Source organism: Gossypium hirsutum, chromosome A09 (genome assembly GCF_007990345.1).
Source record: "Gossypium hirsutum isolate 1008001.06 chromosome A09, Gossypium_hirsutum_v2.1, whole genome shotgun sequence".
Classification (NCBI taxonomy): domain Eukaryota; kingdom Viridiplantae; phylum Streptophyta; class Magnoliopsida; order Malvales; family Malvaceae; genus Gossypium; species Gossypium hirsutum.
The window spans coordinates 15,903,151-15,924,193 of NC_053432.1; the positions used below are offsets into that span (position 1 = coordinate 15,903,151).

Here is a 21,043-nt window from a genome sequence, read left to right on the forward strand (position 1 = left end):
AAATGGGTAAACTACACTTCATGTCACTCTAAAATATTGTCGTTCTTATTTTAGTTCTCTATTTTTTGTTAATTTAATCACTATAATTAAAATAATTATTTAAATTAATCATTATAGTTAAAAATTTCGTTAATCCATTAAGGAATTGTTGACGTGACATTTTTTAACTTTTACTTAAAGTTAGAGATTTCTCTATAATTAGTCTAAAATAAATTTTTTTGATTTATTTGAAATATAAAAATCACCTTTTCTTATCACTCATCCAACACCAGCTATAGTAACCATCCTTTGCTCTCTCATATCTATTGCTGACATGGTAATTTTTTTTTACGTGATATTTTGTTTTTTAATTTGATTATTTTTTTAATACCAGACTGTTCATTTCGACTTTGTTTCACTTAAAGTGGATTTAATGCCATTATGGAGTTATGCAAATTAATAATACTTAATTAATATTAGAAATAATAACTTATTTGCCCTGTAACTTCAAAAAAATATTTTAGTTTTTCATTTAATTTTTTGTTTTTTTAGCCTTTAAACAAACATTAATTTTTCCATCCATTTTAAGATAATTTGACTAAAAATACAAATTTAAGGACTAAAAAAAGTAAAAAATTAAATGGAGACCCAAAATAATTTTTTTTATAAAATTAGATGGTAAAATAAGTCATTATAATATAATATAATATAATATAATATAATATAATGATAATTATTATATGTAAGTAGTAACTTTTTAACATTGTGCAACTTTAAGCATACATGCATTTAGCATTTCTAAATTCAATAGACTATATTAATCATTATTTCCTAATCTAATCGATTAGGAAAATTTTGTAACCACAAATATAAATCATTTCCATTTTTCAGATAACCTTTAATTCCAATGTAATTTTTTTTATATTTAAAATTTAATAAGATCAAGTCTTAGTTCAATTGGTATCGGTATTATTGTCAGTACAGGAGGAAGTGGATTCAAATACACTGAAGTGCATTTTCCTCCTATTTAAGGGTTGGGGAAGAGCTACGGGTAATTTTAGATATTGCATCAAAAAGGGCAGAAATAATAACAACATATAATGAAATTAACTTTACCATATACATATTTAATATTAACTAAAATTGTTTTTAAGAGTTTTTTTAAACATTTATACAAATTTTTAAAAAATATTTATTAATATTTTTAATAAAAATTTAAAGAAATTAAAAAAAATGTGTTAAATAAATAACTACATTTACAGTTAAACTGCTTAAAATTTAATCAATATGTTTAAAAATAAATTTAATATTAAATATGTATAAAAATTAAAACTATTTTCTTAAAGTTTTACAATTTGTTAAAAAAATATAATCTATTTTACTTAGTTATGTTTAGAGTTTAATAAACATGATATAAACCTTAAAAAAATGTATACTTCCAAAACTATTCAATATTATAATTTAATATTGACGGTACTTTTTAATATTATTAATTTAAAATATTTTATAAAAAAATTCAATTAGGGAATGTATCTTATTTGAATTGTTAAAATAATATAAAATTGATTAAAAAATAATTTTTCAATCATAATAATTTGATTTAAGATAAATAAAATATTAAATTACAAAATTTATAAAAAATGAAAAATATTTATATCTATTTATAAATTTTATAAAACATAATTATTTTTTTATTTACATAAATTCGATTTGTATAACCATGAGAAATTCATAAACTAGGGGAAGTAACCCGTGTATAAACCCTGCCTGCAGAACGCGAAGCACGCATTACAGATTTGTTTGAACAGTGGGGGTGATCTATAAAATGGATCAAAAGTGGAAGCCAAAGCCGAGACTAGTCAATTGGAAGAGTTATTCAGGCGATTTGACAGCGTCTCAGCAAGGCAGAGCTTAAGAAAGCCTTCAACGAGCTTGGGTCTCGAGTCGAACCCTTGCAGCTCTTCAACGTGCTGATGAGAATGGAGATGGGTTCCTAAGTGATGACGAGTTGGAACCTCTTCTTCAGTATGCTGTTGGACTTGGTTATACAATAAAGACCAAATAAGTTAATAGTTTTATACATACTTTGGTCCAAGCAAATGGTATTTCTTTTCTTGTTGTATATCAGCTTAATTGAGGATCTGTTTATGTCTACTTTGCGTACTTGAACGGGAATTTGGGTTCTTTGGGTTGGCGCATTCAGTGGCTAATCTTTATTAACTTCGGTTTAAATGGATTAATATTTATCTTATTAATTTGAATTTAAATTCAATTTTATTATAAAATATTAACAATCTAAATATATTCAATTGACCCAAATCCAAAACATCTCCAACTTAAAATGATTCAAAATGTAACTCGAAATAACCTAATCCTAAAATAATCCAAACAACAATGATTCGTTTCAAATAAAAAAAAAAACTCTAGCCACAAACCTAAAATGACTTAGAATTCAGGGTCCCTTTGAATCCCAGTGAGTGTTAGTTTTTGCTAAAATTGAATAAAATACTGTAATAAGAAAATAGACTCCGAGTAGAGACAGCTGAATTATATATTTTATTCATCAAATAAAAGTCTTAATATAGGCAATTTCAGGAACGTTAAAAACAAACTTCTCCTAATATGTAGGCAACTGGATAACTAAAAAATAAAACCATTCAATGCTTCCTTTGATGAGCATACTCCAAGCATCCTTCAAAGTTTTTCAAACACAACTTGCTTCAATGGCTTTGTTAGGATATCAACTACTTGACTTTCATTGTTACAAAAAACTAAACCGATCACACCATCATTACACAAATTGCATATAAAACGGTAACTAAGATCTATATGTTTGCTTCTCCCATGAAAAATTGGATTTTTTAAAATCTTTATTGCTGAAATTTATCATAGTAGATGGTTGTTGCTTCCTTTTGATGCCGTTGAAGTGTCTCAAGCAACCTTCTCAACCAAACAGTTTGACAGGAGGATAAAGCTACTGCAACAAATTCAACTTCTATGGATGACAATGTCACAATTTGTAGTTTTTTTATGGCCATATTACAGCTGTAGAGCTCATCATAAAAAAAAAAAAACCTGATATGTTTTTTCTATCTTCAACATCGTCGACATAATCATTATCTATAAATTCAAATAAGGAGCTTTTCACTTTAACTTTGCACATAATACCAAAATTAGTTGTGCATTTAAAATAATGAAAGATTCTTTTACCAGCTAGCAAATAGCTTTAACTTGGATTTTTCATATAACAACTAATTAAGCTAACACCATGCATGATGTTAGGTCTTGTGGAAGTTATATACAGTAAACTTCCAACCATTTGCTTGAACAAAGTGACATTTATCTTCATAGCTCCATCATCTTTTCTTAGCTTTATGCCAAGCTCTGTCAGGGTATAGGTCAAATTGCAATACTACATTTTAAACCTGCTCAAAACCTCAAGAATGTATTTCTTTTTTGAAATAAATATACCAGTATCTGATTGCACAATTTCTATGCCAAGAAGTAATGCATCAATCCCAAATTAGTCATTTCAAACTCAGTCATCGTGTTTTTCTTAAAAGACTTGATCATTAGTTCATCATTGCCAATGTAAATCAAATCATCAACGTAGAGACACACTACAAGTAATTTGCCATTACCATCTAATTTTGTGAATAGTATGTGTTTATGTGGACACTTACAAAAATATTCTTTTTCAAAATAAGCATCTATACAACTATACCAAGCTCTTTGAGCTTGTTTTAGTCCGCATAGTGCTTTTTTCAGCTTTTATACCTTATTTTCAATGATTTACTTCATGAAACTAGAAGACTGATAAATGTATACCTCTTCTTGCAATTATCTGTGTAGAAAGGTTGACTTTACATCTAATTGATAAAGCTTCCAAAAATTCTAAGTAGTTATGGAAAAAACTATACGAACAGTGTCCAACCTTGCAATCGGAGCAAATATCTCTTTGTAATCAACGTCAAACTCCTATTTGTATCCCTTGGTGACTAATCGAGCTTTGTGCTTGTTGATTTTGTCATTCTTCTTGAATTTTGTTCTATAAACCCATTTCACGCTAATGGACTTCTACCTTTTTAAAATTTTTGTCAGCTCCCAAGTATTGTTTCTTTCTATTGAGTTGATCTCCTCTTTCATAGCTGTACAGCCCAATTTTGGGGCCCAAATAAAACCCACTAACCCCTAAATACCCACTAAACAACCCACTAAACCTAACAGAATCCCAAACCCAACACAAATAACCTACCCAAAACCCACTAAACCCACATGGCCCAAACACAAAATAGAAAAAGAAAAATGAAAGAAAACCTAAAACCCTAGCCGTTCAGCCTCTGACCCCTGTCCCATCCACCGACGCCTGTAGCATCGCCCCACTGTCGTCCAAGTTGCGCTCCTGCAAGCATTAAACGGGAAGTGACATAAAGCAAAACAAAGAAATGTAATGGCTATTTAAAAGCCAAATCCAAAAACCATGTACTGATTCGGGCATTTTTCAGTAAAAATAATAAGCAACATTAGACCAAAAAACAAAAACAGATCAAAAACATAGGCATAAAATCGCAACGAAAAATCGAAGGGAGTTCAAAGAAGCACAAGGCAAGGTTTAACTATTCTCTTTCGGATCTATTTTCTAAGTATTTTTTTCATTTGATTTACTCTAAAAATAATACATACATACATATTCATAAGCACTAAAAGATAGCAAAAAAATATATATAAAAAAATCATACCTGGAGCGATTTCCGGCCACCGTACACGGCGGACGACACGGCGGCGGACGGTCGGCTCCTCGCCGGTTTCTGGGCCTGCTGCAGAGGAAGAGGGTGAGAGAGAGAGAGAGAATGAAGCTTTTTTTTAAAGAACATGCAACAAATGAAAAAAAAATCATTTTTTTTAGTTATATAACGGTACCAAAACGGTACCGTTTTGGCCCTTCCCCCCAAGGCGCAAAACGGCGTCGTTCTGGGGTGGAGCGGGTCGACCCGACCCGTCCGGCCTTAGATCCGCGTGTTTTTGAAGCGGAGGGGTTATTTGCGCTTTCGGCCCCTCCGCTTTCGCATGACTTCCCAATCAAGCACTTTTCAATTTTAATTTTACCCAGGAATTTGTCCTACTCTTCAACTTGGTCCATGGCCACGTGCTACATATTAAAACAAGGGGAATATTGCAGTTTCGGTGCATCTAAGTTGTGTTCGTGTTGCAATTCGGCCGTTTTCCTTTTAGTTCTTTTGAAATTCGCCCCAATATTCGCCTTCGTTTTAATTTTCGTCCTTTTTTTTACTTTTTTCCTCATTATCCTATTTTAATCTTAATATTATTTATATTATTATATTTCATTATTGTTGTATTTTTATTATCATCATTAGCATATTTTATTATTATTTAGACATTTTAGTTTTTACTTACATATATTTTGTATATATTCATATAGTTGTTTTATTATTATTCCTAATATATGTTTTATGTATACATATTCAAATATTCTATTATGTACATTTTGTTATATATCTACTTTTACCTCTATATTATTGAAATTTATTATATATCTTTAATATATATACGTACACATTTATATATTATTGTTATTATTAGCTTTGATATTATTGTTTTGTTAATGCATTTGTATATCATATATGCATCCTTCTAATATATATATATATAATACTCCATATTATGCACATGTATATTAATATTATATCATGCATATCATATATATTATGTACATACATATTGTAAATATCATATTGTTTGTACATTCTATTATGTATATTTTCATAACTATTATGTACTCATTTCATATATATATCCCGTATATTTTTAATATATCATATATATTTTTTGTTTCTATTATTATATATATATTTTAATACCATATGTATTATTATCGTTTTATACTATTGCTATTATTATTATTTTCGTCATCATTGCCATTTTTCTTTGTCATATTTTATGCATCTTTATTTATTTATTCATGTATTCGATGGTTTTATTTTCCTCATGCATTTGTTTATATTTACACATTACTAGGCTTGCTATTATTACATTTTCATATAATTGCTCACATTATTATTTTTGATATCGTTACGCTCATTATTATACATTATTATTATTAATACCAAAATTTGCCTTTATAAATCACGTTATATTTTATTTTTATTTTTTTTACTCAATATATTCAAACAATTCTTTCATAAAAGCAATATCCTGTATTAGGTAATTCGAGATAATCGTGCCCTAACTTACTAGGTTTCGACTTTTCTCATTTAACCTAAATAACGGAGTATATTCTTTTTAAATCATTATACGAGTTTTGAAAATGTTTATTCTCGAATATGCGAGGTGTTGTGCCCTAACTTACTGGGTATGACATTTTGTCATCTCGAAATAAGAATTTGTTTTGGAATAAAGGCAATATTCGGTGTTTGAAAATTCGAGAGAACGTGCCCTAACTTACTGGGTTTCGATTTCTCTCGTTCACTCTAAATAATCGAATACCCTTTAAAATACACAGATTTTACAAAAGGCAAGCTCGCTCTCGAAAAATCAAGATGTTGTGTCCTAACTCACTGGATATGACATTTCACATTTGAGACGAGAAGGTCTTTAATATTTAAGCATTTTCTTTATAAAGAAGGATCGTATTTCAAAAGTCTTCCAAGTTTTCAATCTTCGACACTAAGACACTAATTAATCAACTAGGTACCAATTTTGGGCGTATCGAGGGTGCTAATCCTTCCTCGTGCGTAACCGACTCACGAACCTGTTTTCTTGATTTGTGTAGACCAAAATTGTTGTTTAAATAAATCAAGTTATTTATTAAAAACAACCACTTTAACGAGGTGACCCGATCACACCTAGTCAAAAAGGATCGGTGGCGACTCCCGTTTTTTGTGTTCATTTTCAAAATCCAAGTCAATTCCCGTTTTTCAAAAAAATGGTTACGACAATAGCTTTTTCCCATTTTTGTTCTTTGATAGCTTCTTGAAATGTAAGGGGATCACATTCCACAAAAAGAGCAAAATGGGAAATTTGATCATCATTAAATAATTTATCTCCACTTACATAATCGATCATCCAAGTTGGCCGCTTTCTCAGTCGAGATTCATGGATGACTACGCCATCATCCAATTCATTTTCACAAGAGAGTTGTGTGTGATTGTCAATTGCATCTGAATTTAACTCTTGAGTTGCAACTTTAACTTTATCTTTATATCTATAAAAATTAGTAGGAATTTCTTGCTGTTTAACACCCTTTTCAATGCAATTCCATGAAGAATTTTCATAAAAAAGACGTCTTTGTTGATGATGATCTTCTTAGTGAGTGGATTGAACAATTTGTATGCCTTGGTTGTCTGATTTACACCAAGAAAAACACATTTTTTGCCCTTATCATCAAGCTTTCTCCTTTTCTAATATGGAACATGTGTGTACATGACACACTCATAAATTTTGAAGTGATTTACAATTGGTTTTCTGCCACTCCATGCTTTCTCCAACGTCATGTTTTAAACATAAAAGGTGAGACTTCTATCTAAAACATGAATGCTCCAGTTTACAACTTTTAGCCAGAAAGCCTTTGAAATGTTCTCTTTTTTCAATAGGCTTCTCACTATTTTGAGAATGGTTTGATTTTTCATTTTTGACACACCATTTTGTTGTGGTATGTATGCAGTGATGAGTTCTCTTCGAATGTCTTGTTTTGTAACACCACTAATCCATATCCATCACCGGAACAAGGTTATGAAGCATTACTAGAATATACAGATCAAATAAACAAATATTTCATTTTATACAATATTCATGTTAGAAATCAAACATAAAGTCCCTTATATGAACTTTCGAGGTCCAAAACATGCATTAGAAATGAGTCGGGATTAAACCAGGTACTTAAATAATTTTTCGTAAAATCTCAAAATTTTTCCTAGGTGCAGGGGTTACACACTCGTGTGGTCAGGCCCTGTGGTTCACACAGCCAAAGAACATGCCCGAGTCTCAGGCCATGTAACTCTCTGACTTGGGTCACGTGGTCAAGCCACACGCCTGTATGCTAGGCCGTGTGTAAATACCTAGGCATTCTGTTTCGAAATTTTAAAGATGTAGGGGACACATCGCCAGGTCACACGTCCGTGTCTCTACCCGTGTAGACGAAAATAGGCTATTTTCCAAGCCATATTTCTCAATCCATTTTGTCATCCTTCTACACGAACACTTTAACACATTCAAAAGCTCCTATAGGTTATTTGACCCAACTTAAAATCAAGTCCTATACATGATATAATACCTCATATAATCAAGTATACACGCCTACTTAAATTACCAAGTTCACATATATGCATATCTTATCAAATATGCTAACTTTAATTATATCATCAATATGCCAAAATAATTTCTATCAATCAACCAATTTCAAACACATACCAAATATATTCATCACAAACCATTCTAATGGCTAGTTATAATTAAAACATTTATATGTCGATATTGGCTAATTAACCTGTACATGTCATTATAAATATAATTGATTTACCATATATATATATACCAAAATGAGTTGATGGATAGTGTGAGTGATCTCCGCCAAGCTTCTAATCCAACGAGCCTCCGAATTACTATAAAACAAGGGAAAATAAAACAGAGTAAGCATGAATAAGTTCGTATAACATGGTAATTAACTTACTAGTCATTTAAATTCAATATAAACATACAAGGCACATTCAATCAACTTGATCACAAGCCCTAACACGTATTCTCATCACCCTTGTTAGTCATATATTTCATATAAATATCAAGAAACATGTATGAGCTCAACAATAATTAGATTTCCATGTACATATACTTTCCACATCATGTACTCATATAACATATATAGTTCATATCCTTATATTTCAAGTACATTTTCATAATAATTCATCTCGAGTTCAGATTATTTCATGTCAGAACTTTACCTATTAAATCATTTGAAATGTCAGTGTCACACAGATAATACACTCAAGGTGTACAAATCTATAATCATGGATGAACATATTCATCAAACAAATTCCATGTTCATATATTATTATCTTGTATTTCCATATATCATGTATCATCATTTTCATTTATTTCAGGCAGATACGTGTATTAATTCATTTCATGTTCATATTTTCTCATGTTAGGATTTTGTCCATTGAATTTATTTGAAATATCGATCACAGGTAGTACACTCGAAGCGTACAAATTAGAAATCCGTCAAATCATATTCAGGAGTGCTCTTAAAAGCACATAATCAAGAAATCCTCTCTCAAGCCATATAACAGGAAGGTCACAAAAAGCCATTAATCGGGAAGCTCACAAAGAGCATATTAGGAAGCTTATCCGGTCTATATAACAGGAAGCTCATAAGAGCCATAATTAGAATGTAACAGCCCTTAACCCTATCCCGTAGTCGGAACAGGATTACGGAGTATTACCAGCCACTACAGTTTGATTACAATTAATAAAGAAAGAAATACAATTCAGTTCATAAAATATATCTTAATGTTCCTTTAATGGGCCCTCGAGACTTAAAATGTATGTACCGGGACTCAATCAGAAACTTATAAATTTTTTCATAAATTTTTTAAAATTTCCCTTTTATGAACAGAACCACACGCTTGTGTGGCTTATGTGACACGTCCGTGTGGCCACACTGTATGACTCACACGGCCTGGACACGTCCGTGTCCTCTACCCGTGGAGCTCTCTGACTTTTACCTATGAACAAATTAATTTCACACGGCCAAGACACATGCCCGTGTGCTCAGCCCGTGTGACAATATGTATTGTAACATTTTAGGTGTAGGGGACACACGGCCAAACAACATGCCTGTGTGCAAGCCGTGTGTCTCACACGGTCTGGTCACACTCCCGTGTGCCAGGCCGTGTGGACTCAATAATGAATCTTTCACACTTTATTAGCCAACCCTGCAAATTTCAAACCACAACCAATATAAATACCAATACTAAACCAATCCAATACTTGATTTAAAACATTTATCATGTATCATTATCAATTATCAATTTACTTATTTCGACATTACAATCACAATGCAAAATAACACACTTAAGACATCCTAGGTACATGCCATTATCAACAATTAACATGCTTGACCTTATTGAGTTTGGGATCGGCCTAAAATGCTAATTCAACGGTCTGACCTTAACCTAACCTGCGCACGGAAACAAACCGTACGCTGAATATGAACTCAGTGGTATCTCTATAATCCGAACACTTAATAAAATGCCAATATAACATTTACATAAAAATCATATATCAATCACATTAATATAATTGTTCAATACATAGATAAATTCCTTGTAACTAATTCAATTCAGAAATACTTAACTCATATGTCTTTTTCATACTTCAGTTCACTATTCAGCATCAATAAATCTTATTCAATGATTCAATTATCAATCATTATTCTGTGTTTATCCATTCTAGTAACAGTCAGTATTTTCAATATTAATCACTTTATCAATATCATTCAGTAACGATCAATTGTTTAGTGACAATTAGTTATTCAGTATCAATCAATTATTTAGTAACTGTCAGTGTCATTCAATTGTTCAGTACAGTAATTTACCCCCTATTAACATACTCAGACCTAGACGGATACACGGATCCAACCCACACATCGGGATAGCATACAGTGTTTCATCGGCCAGAGCCGGAATACACTGTAACGATAACAGTAACAGTAACAGTAGCGGTACATAGAGTACCTCATCAGAACAAATCCGAAACAATAACAATAGCAGTAAGGTACAAAGTACCTCTTCGGAACGAATCCGGAACAGCAACAGTAAGGCGACACTTATAGTGTCTCATCGACACAAAGTCGGAATATCCCTGAACACTTCCAATCCTATGGCATGCCAACTATATCCGACTTAGCCCGATACTGTTAATAGGGTTTTTAATTCATTTTCCAGTTTCCAATCATTTCACATCTCAACAATCATATATATATTCATAATTCGATATAATTCATTTCACTTTTCAATAATAAACATTCAATTTTTACAATAATCACATATATTCGTATAAATTCAATAAATTTAACACATACCTAATCAATCCATTTCAATTATATAACACAATAATTCTCACCTCAATTATTATCATAATATTCAATCAAAATTCAACGATAAATAAATAATTTCACTTTTCAATTCTAACCGATATCTATTCTAATTCAAATATTCATCTCAAAGCACTTTCTATACATATTAAGTAATAATTTCAATAATTAAATATTAAGTTCGGATTGTAGAAATACAAACCGTAATTTTCGAGCTAACCCTCGTCGACTTTGCCTTTTTCCTTGCTTAGCCGAGATTTTTTGGCACATCGTTAGCTATTTAAACCTCAAGCTTCAAACCTTCAATTTTCCTTTTTTCTTTCTTTTCTTTCTTTCATTCTTTCCTTCCCCTGTTAACGTTTCATATTCTGTTTCTTTTTCTCATCTCTTTTGTTTCTTTCTTTTATTTTATGTTTTAACTATATATATATATAATATAATATAATAACATCAATAACTATAAAAATATCTATTTAACATCAAATATTCATTTTACATTTGTATATCATAATCTCCATACACTTGTCATAATTAAATTTATTTATTATATAAATATCTTATAATATAATTACTTAATTAATAAATATCTTTTATAAATAATAAATATTTATTAATAATTAAATACATGTATTACAAATGTATGTATTTTTTTATTAGTACACTTGTATCAAATCATAACCACACATTTGTCTTTCAATTATTTATTTTATTTATTTAATCAATATAAAATAATATTAATATAATAATATTTACTTAAATAATAAGTAAATACATACATGTATTACAAATATATGTATAATATTTATTACACATGTATTTTATTTTTATCACACACTTGGAATTCACTTTGACTTATTTACTTATTTAGTCACTTCAATTTTCTTTATTTTATAATTGAACTTTTACACTATATTCAATTTAATCCTTTTATCTAATTACTCTTAATTTAAGCTAATTCACTTCATTAAACTTTAATTAACCATTCACTTAACTTTATAAATATTTTTAATAAATATTTACGAATCCATTTTTCAGAAATAGAGACCTGAAAATACACTTTTCCAATAACCGTAAAGTTCAGGTCATTACATAGGAAGTTCACAAAGAACTTTTAATTAGGATGCTCACGAAGAGCCTTTAATCAGGAGCTCCGGATAGCCATATATCGAGAAGTTCAAGTGAGCCATATCAGGACGCTCACAAAGAGCTGCGTTTGTGTCTGCAATATATGCAGGATCACAACTGATCATATAACGTGATGCTCACAAAGAGCTACGGTAGTCCGCAACACATGCAAGGTCACTACTGATCAGGATGCTCGCAGGAACCATATAACGGGAAGCTTGAGAGGGCTTATAACGGGAAATCCTGTATCCATTGAATTCCATTACTAAAACGGGATTTAATATTTATCAGGCTTTGTCGGATATGTAACCTATTTCATATATTTGACATTTATACAATTCACATACACAACATTTAATTCAAGCATATAAATATACACAATTTAGTTACACGAACTTACCTCGACAAATGTTCGTGTACGAAAAATCTACTAATCCGACATTTTCTCTTTTTCTTGTTCTAACTTTGAATTTGGTCTATCCGAATCTATATGAATGAATTTAACATTAATTCATGTTTATTTCAATTCAATTCACATCGTAGGCAAAATTACCATTTTACCCCTAAACTTTTAATTAATGATGATTTCGTCTCTCGGGTCGAAAAATGAAATTCATACAATTTAATCCTTATTCCAAGCCTAGCTGATTTTTACATGTAAAATTTATAGCCCATGCATTTCATAAAATTCAGAATTTTTTTCATGAATTTTACATCTTTTTAATTTGGTCCCTAAATCATAATTTCATCAAAATTCCCTTTACAAAAGTTGTTTATCTATCAACAAACTTTCATTTTCTACCATAAAACTTCATAATTATTCTATGTTCATCCATGGAAAAACCCTAGTACCTTGATAACTTTGCAAATTAATCCTTGAGATAGCTAGATTAAGCAATTACGATCTCGAAAATATAAAAATCATTAAAAAAGGGCAAGAATACTTACCTAATAAAGCAAAATAAGTTGGCTTGAGCTTAGGTTTCCATGGCTAGGGTTTTCATGCTCTTAGTTTGGGAAAAAAGATATAAATGGTGATATTTATATTTTTTTTTATAATTTATCATCTTTTATTATTTCACTTTCCAATTTGATCTTTTTCTTTATTTTATTTTCCATGGATTAATCATCATCCTTAACCACTAAGAATTTTTAATGGTCTATTTGCCATATAAGGACCTCAAATTTTAAATTCCATAGCTATTTAATCCTTTTAGCTATTAGAACTCAACTTTTGAACTTTGTGCAATTTGGTCCTTTATCAAATTAAACATGTGATCGATAAATTTTTTTTACAAAATATATGACATTACTATCATACTATAGACTATCAAATAATATAAAAATAATTTTTTCTGAAGTCGGATTTATTGTCCTGAAACCATTGTTCTGATTTTATCGAAAACTGGCTCTTACATGTTTAGTGCAAAATGTCTCAAATTCCTTTGAACTGTACTCCCTACATGATCAATTGGAAATATCTTAATAGAACTCTCTGTTTCATTTTCAACTTGAGCTTTGAAGCTTTTAAATGAAAAGAAGGCTTCTGATTTATCCTGCAAGAAGAACACCCATGTTTTTTTTACTATAATCATCAATAAAAGTGAATAGATACCATTTCCCTCAATTTGATGTTGGATTAATTGGTTCCCAAATGTCAGGGTGAATTAGCTCCAACACTTTCTTTACTCTTCATGGATTTTCTTGTGAAAACTGAGATTGGTGTTGTTTGTTAACAACAAATTCCTTGCATATTGGATCAGCTAGAATAGTGATTTGAGGAAGTTTTTTCACCATATTCTTCCATTAGAGCGTAGTTAGTCCATCGAAATTTAGATGACCAAATTGAAAGTGCTATAACCATGATGGATCATCTACTTTGGCTTGCAAACATGTCTGAACACTTTTTATCTGTAATGGAAATAGTCTATTTGTAACATCCTGAATTTTGGGGTTAGAAGTTTTTGGGTTTTGTGGTTAGGGTCAGTGAGAACGTAACGCTATTATGTTTAGTGAAGTGTTTAAGTGACAGAATGGGTTTGCAGGTTTGGTAGTTGAGTGTGTGATAGTTTGTCTCTGGGTCCTTGGTTCGAGTACTTGATTGTGCGTTTTGGGGAGAAATGTTTTTATTTTTATTTTTTTAAACAACTTGTTAAATATTTAATTTCTATTTTTATTTTTATTTATTTTATTTTGGGGTTACTTTTTTTTGGCACGTTCTGCCTCTCCTCTCCTTCTCTCAGTTTTCGTTTTTTCTTTTTCTTTTTGGAAAAGGGTTGTGTGGTGGTTTCAGTAGAGCTTTGTTTTTCTTTGTCTTTGAGTCGGGTTTTGGATGTTCTCGATCACGAAATAGGTGTAGGTTTCGAAACTTTTCTGTTTCATTTGTGAATTGTAAAACTGATTTTGATAGACTGTGGCAATCTTGGTGGCTTTTAGAAATTGGCTGTTAAAGTACGGTAGTACTGTCGAATGGCATGAAAATTCGCTTTGGTTAGTGCGGTTTTGAGTTCCATCGATTGAGGGTCAACTTAGTGACCGAAAAAGTTATTTTTCAAACTATTTTAGAGTGGTTTTGTGACCACATGGGCGACCACACGGGCATGCGGAATTAGGAATTAGGGTTTCCAGGCAGGTTTTGGTGCAACAAGATCGTGTGGCCAATTTAGGGAGTTTGTCAATTTTTACATAGCCGTGTCCCCTAAACACACGAGCGTGCGAGTTTGGGAATTAAGGTTGAGTGTTTTGGTGCCACACGGTCATGTGGGTAATTTGAGGATTTAGGGATCCCACACGGGTATATGAAATCCTTATACGACCATGTCAACCCTGTCCTTTATTTTAGTGCAATTGGATAGAGAGTTACACGGCCTGTTCTCATAGCCATGTCTCTGGTCCACATGGGCGTGTGCCTCAACCACACGGCCTTATGCCTCTCTTCACACGGGATTTTGACCTCCCACACAGCCTAGGCATTTCCACACGGCCAGAGCACATGGGTGTATGGTTTCTAAGGCACTTATTTTGGTTCTATTTGTGTTTACGATCTAAAAATGTGTCTGAGTGTTTCAACCCTTGGCTAAGCCTTAGAAAAGGTAATTAAACTTTGATTTGGGTTACGGCTTATGTGATATCTGTAATTGTTGTGTGAGGTGTTTGACTCTGAACCCAATTAGCTGCGTGCATGTGTGTATATCTGTTTCTGTTTGATTGATTGTGGGTGTGCTATTTGTTTTCTATGTTAATGTATACATACATACACTTGCATAAAGTTTTGGGGGGGATTGCGAAGTGAAGGGAGTCTGAATCTGATCTGATCTGGTAGTTTTACTGCAACATATTCGTACGGAGATTTATCGCACTGTACTGCATGTGCGTCAGCTTTGCTGCGTACTATGTTCTGATCTGGCAGTATAACTGTAATAGGACTGTATAGCGAATTACCGCATTGCACTATACAGTATGCACCAGTTCTGCTACATATTGATATCTGAGTAGCTTAGTCCACATATATGGTGTGTAGGGTTGGATGGGCCCTCGAGGTCCTATGTGATGTGTTTTGGTAGGATGAGCTTAAACGACTCTTATGGGGTGTGATTGGGGGATGGAGATGTGTGTTGGCTGGATGGGTGGGTTACATTATCTGACTGTATTTCATATGCATCTATTTGTGTGTTCTAGGAGCGAAATTATCTGTCTGTACTCTGTTCGTCTGTTTGTGAATTGGTGTGCTCGAGTGTTATGTTTTATTGGGACGTTGGTTCCAAGTTTCTTTATAACTTGGTGTATATTTGTAAATCTGATGTAATATTAAATTGAATTTCATGATTTTTTTTTAGTTTTGTTTTGGACTCACACTGAGCTCGAGTAGCTCACCTCCTCTTAGTGTTTCCTTTTTAGGTATGTTTTAGAGTTTTTGACGCTGAGCTTGGTATGCAGAGGTCTCGGACAGTCTTGGAGAAGAATAAATTATTAGTTTCTTTCTATTTGCTATTTGGTTTTTGGACTGTAAGATTTTATTAAAACTGTGGTACAGGCTTCGTTTCAATTTTTATTCGTTCATTTAATTTGGGTTTTATAATAAACTTAATGTATTTTTACTGACTGAATTTAAACGAATAAATGTTTCGGTTTGACGGGATAACTTGTTTTGTAAAAATTTACCTATGATCACTTTAGGGATCATTGTAACATCTGGGATTTGGTTTAAACTCTTAGGCCGGGATTAGGGTGTTACACTATTCGAGCTCATTTGAACAATGACTACTACACCTTTTGAAGGATCATATATTTCACAAGCTCTATCCTAAATGGTTATAACATAACCTTTCCTACAATTGACCAGCACCAAGAATATTGCTTTTCAAATCAGGAATATAGAAGACATTAGATATTGTTTCTATAAAACCATTTTTAGTGTTGATTTTAATATATCTAATTCTCAGGACCTTTACAGTAGATTTATCCCTAAAATTGACAGTAGTTTGAAAATTTTCATTTAAATGAGAAACAATAGATTTACTACTACTTTTATGGTTGTTACAGCCTGTGTCTACATACCAAACTTCTATTTTGGTCTTGTCCACATTTTTATGAGTTATCGTCAACAATGTTTCTTCTTTTTTCGTGCAACAAAATTTGATTTCGAGGTCTTCTCCTTGTCTTCAGGCAACTTGGTTCGACACTCGACTTGATAATGCCCAAACTTGTGACGTCTATAGCATTCAATTTTTGATTTGGAGAACTTATCATATCATTTTCATTTGTCTTAAGATGAATCTTGATCATTCATATCGTGTTCATTCTCTATTGCCTCAACCTCTTCTTTTAGCACCTCAACCTCTTTTTTGACTAGGCAAAGACACATGATTTGTAGAAGCTTTTAGTGCTTGCTCCTCTTTGTCCTACAGAACTATTTTCTTCTCATGAACTAATAGAGAGCCTTGCAACTCATTAAGAGAAAGAGTATCAAGATCCTTTGATTCTTCAATAGAACATACCACATAATTAAATTATGGTGTCGTTGATCGAAAAATTTTCTCAATCACAGCCACATCCTCAATCTTTTCACCATAGACTCGCATTTTGTTGATTATTGCCATTGTTCTTGAGAAAGAAACAAAAAATTATTCTCCATTCTTCATCCGTAATGTTTTGAATTTAGATTATAGAGCTTGTAACTGTTGCCTCTTGATCCTATTTGATCCTTGATATTTATTAATCATGGAGTCCACAATGTGCTTGGAGGTATCTTTGCAAAGCATTGTCTCCAAAATTGAACATTCAATGACCTGAAACAAGTACTTTTTGGCCTTAAGATCCTTCAACTTCATCCTCTCTATTTTTGTGTCTGCGATTGTTGCCGTTGACTCTGGCACTCCATCTGAGACAACTTGCCAATACTCTTTTGATATTAGAAAATTCTCCATTAGCATGTTCTAGTGATCATAATGATCATCAAAGTGAGGTATTGCTAGTTGCACGAAATTTTTAGCACTATGGAATACGAAAAGCTTTTTTTTTTGTTTTTGATAACTTGACTCTAATGTCGCTGTTAACAGAATTTTTTTTACTAAAATTGAATAAAAGACTTTAATAAGAAAATAGACTTCGAGGAAAGGAAGCTGAACTATATATTTTATTCTTAAAATTGTAGCCTTAATATAGGCAACTTCAATAATGTCAAAAACAAACTTCTTCTAATAGGTATGCGATTGGATAACTAAAAATTAGGAAACAATCTACAAAAGCATAGGAACTACCAAAACAAAAACTCCTATTTCTTAGAAATATATCTTAACATTGAGTTGTGTTTTATAACATTCAAGGCAAAAAAAAAAAAACCTCACTAAAGCATTCATTAATGTTTAAATAACATCACTAAGGTGAGATTCCTCAAAAGTTCTAGGTGATTTTCAACTCGAGTTAAATAAGCCAGTGAGAATATTTTTATTACTTTAATATAAGTCTAAATTGAAAATGTAGAAATAGGTGACACTTATAAAAAAAAAAAGAAAAAAAAGAAAGGTTTTGCACATATTAAACATATTATATAATACTAGAAATTCCAACATATACGAATGAGTATGGGAACTAATTATTTAGAACATAGATATGTGTTTAAAAATAACATATAATAAATAATAGAATGCATGTTTTAAAACTAATTAATAATAATACATACAATATTTAATATTAAAATAAAAAAATAGATTAAATTATAAGTAAAATGAAATTTATACACATAACTACATCAGATTAAGAATATTAATTAATGCATTACAATTATTTACCATGGTGTTGTGATCAATCTTGAGTTGATGTCGAGATAACTTGTGACACCAACTTAATCAATGACATTATCAATATATACAATTGATGGAGGTAATAAACTTTGTATAATAAAATTAATATGTATAAAATATTTTAGAATAAAACTTTAGTTGAGTGGTAAAGTTAAAGTTTTATTGACCCAAATGTCACGGGTTTAAATCCCACCGTATGCAAATTATTTATTCTTTGTTTTAGTGTTTGGTTGACTCGTGATATTAACTCAATCAAAGATTAATTAAATAATAGTATAGATAAATATAAATTTAAGAAGGCTTAAGGGTTAAAAAAGCCCTTGGTAAAAAAAAAGTTAAAAAATCAATTAAGCCCTTTTAAAAAAATTCACCCTATTGAGGCCTTAATAATAATAAAAAAACTAGACCTTTCCGTTAACGAAAACAGTTAATTGACCGGTTTGACCGTTAACAACATTGATGCTGCCAAATTAATAAAAAAATACATATAAAATGAGCTTCGTCCATTTGTTCAAATTCATTTTAGATGAGTGCAAAATTATAAAAATATATATAAATAATTATAAGAATTCAAATATGTAAAAAAATTCAAAAAAATAAAAAATTATTAATAATTTAAAAAATATAAAAATTAATAAAATGCACATCTAAAATAAACCTGAATAAATGGTTGTCAAAATTTAGATAAACTAAGAAGTATTGATGTCTAGTTTCATTTTTTATTAATGCAAAATTTAAAAATATATAATTATAAAAAATGTTTTGTTTAGTAAAATTTTACTATATCATTTTTTTCAATATAATGAAAAATCTACATAAATCTTATTATTATTGAAGGAGATGTATTATATATTATATTTTAACATATACTAAATTATAAAAAGATTATAATTAAAAAATAATTATTAATATTTTAAAATAAATTTGGAACACCAAAATGTAAAAGGGATTTTAATTTTTTAATAATTATTAATTTTTATAATTTATATTTTTTTTATAGTTTTGCACTAATAAAAAATGAATCTAGACATACATTTGTTTCGATTCATCTGAATCTAGACAATCATTTGTACAAGTTCATTTTAGATGTAGATTTTTATTAATTTTTATATTTATAAATTATTAATTTTTTTTTACCTTTTTACATATTTGAATTTTTATCATTTTTAGTATTTCTAAATTTTTTTATACTTTTGCACTCAACTAGAATGACTCTAGACAAATAATTGTCCAAATTCAAATAAACATGGACAACTATTTGTCCATATTCATTTTAGATGTATATATTTTTATTAATTTAAAAATATATATTTTTTATTTTTAAATTTTTAAAAAATTTTCTAAATGGCATGTCATGTTAGCACAATATGTCACATCAACTTTATAAACAGTTAAATCGAGCAATTGATAGTTTTCTTTGACGATGGGGTTAGTTTTTTTTTTTTGTCTTTAAAGGCTTAATAGAGTGAATTTTTTAAGGGTTTGATTAATTTTTTATTTTTTTACTAATGATGTTTTTGTCCCTTAAACCATTTAGTAATTTATAAAAAGTATATACATAATGTCGTAACCATTTTTTTGAAAAAACGGGAATCGAATTTGTTTGAAAGTGGAAATTAAAACGGGAGTCGCCACCGATCTTTATTTGGTGTGATCGGATCACCTTTGTTTTAATAAAACAATTTTAGTCTACTAAAACGGCATTTTGGACTATGAAACTCAAGAGAACAAGTTCGGGAGTCGGTTACATGCGGGGAAGGATTAGCACCCCGACATGCCCAAAAATTGGTACCGAATTGATTAGTTAGAGTCTTAATGTCGAAAATTAAAAAATCGGGAATGAATTTGAAGTACGATCCTTTTTATTGACATTGATTTTAAAATTCTTGAATTAGCTCAAAACAATTGTTGAAGATTTCCTTATCTCAAGATATCGGAGTATCACATCCCGTAAGTTAGGACACAATACCATGAATTCCCGAGCTCAAGGTCGTCTTTAATTTTAATTGGAAATCCATGTGTTTTAAAACTTGAAAAGGATATTTGCTATTTAGAAACAATGAGAAAATTGAAACCCAGTAAGTTAGGGCACAATTCCTCGATGTTCCAAAATGCAAAACATTGGCTTATTTGGGAAATTTCGTTTTTGAATAGTAACGAGTACGATATTTAAACGACGTGTATTTGTTAGAGTAAAATAAAACGATTTATTGGATAAAAGTATTGGGCTTAATGTATGATATGACTTAGGCTAGATAAAACAAAGATATATCGTAGAGCATCGTATAATACAACATGAGTACAATATTTATACAAGCAAATGACAATGATGAAAATACGAATAAACCAAATATAATACATACAATGGAAACATTCACAAAACATATATCACTTAGGCATTAATCATTAGTAATCAAAGACAAATGAATTAAATAAGATATAACCATTTTAAAAATATAAGCAAATTGAAATGAATAAAGTATAAAACAAATTTTGTGATGATAAGAAATGAATTTAAAATAAATAATGT

The 21,043-nt window shown here is 30.5% G+C and overlaps 1 long non-coding RNA gene across 1 annotated transcript; it reads right to left on the reverse strand.

Annotated features, from left to right (window-relative positions):
- Positions 1 to 3,793: 3,793 nt before the first annotated feature.
- Positions 3,794 to 4,862, reverse strand: LOC107888849 (uncharacterized). The gene is made up of 2 exons (XR_001681520.2): positions 4,719 to 4,862; positions 3,794 to 4,381 (listed from the first exon to the last, which is right to left on the reverse strand). It is a non-coding gene; the product is annotated as an uncharacterized lncRNA (long non-coding RNA).
- Positions 4,863 to 21,043: the final 16,181 nt, after the last annotated feature.